This window comes from Coenobita brevimanus, chromosome 2 (assembly GCF_032717465.1).
Source record: "Coenobita brevimanus isolate Jiangsu-jjx chromosome 2, ASM3271746v2, whole genome shotgun sequence".
NCBI lineage: Eukaryota > Metazoa > Arthropoda > Malacostraca > Decapoda > Coenobitidae > Coenobita > Coenobita brevimanus.
The window spans coordinates 36150217-36150777 of record NC_136955.1 but is presented as its reverse complement, the minus strand read 5'-3'; the positions used below and the strand labels follow the sequence as shown (position 1 = coordinate 36150777).

Here is a 561-nt window from a genome sequence, read left to right as displayed (position 1 = left end):
TAATGTGTAATATTGTGCTCTTATCCGTAACATAATTGTATGGATATGAGAAAGGCATGAATGTGAAAGACCTACAATGTTCATTTTTTTCATTCATTGCCAGACGCCATGTATCCCAAACGGGGTGGCCAACGGCTTAGAGTTAATTGTTTTACAGGGAGGGGCACTAATCCTCCACCAACCCCACTTGACACGTAGGGATGCCAACAGCATCTGGTGTTCCCAGGCGGTCACCCATCCAAGTACTAACCAGACCCAACGTTGCTTAACTTCGCTGATCGGACGGGAAGCGGTGTACTCAACTTGGTATGGCCGTTGTATTATGTGTTACTGTCTATATATTCATGTCCTATATTATAATGATACAAGTAAACAACATCTGTTGAAAGATTTGATGGCTTTTCACATCCCTTCGCTCTCCCACCTCCACCACCTCTCTCTCTGGGTTCCTGTCTCCACCATACGCCTCTCTTAACCTCTCGCCGCCTACACCCACCCTTTATTAACCAACAAACACTAAGATAATGATGAAATTATCCGTCAGGTATTTATCGTACCTAA

General features: G+C 44.0%; 1 non-coding gene across 1 annotated transcript; it reads right to left on the bottom strand.

Annotated features, from left to right (window-relative positions):
• Positions 1-201: 201 nt before the first annotated feature.
• LOC145392668 (5S ribosomal RNA) lies at positions 202-320 on the bottom strand. The gene has a single exon (XR_013896057.1). It is a non-coding gene; the product is annotated as a 5S ribosomal RNA (ribosomal RNA).
• Between the last annotated feature and the right edge of the window lie 241 nt (positions 321-561).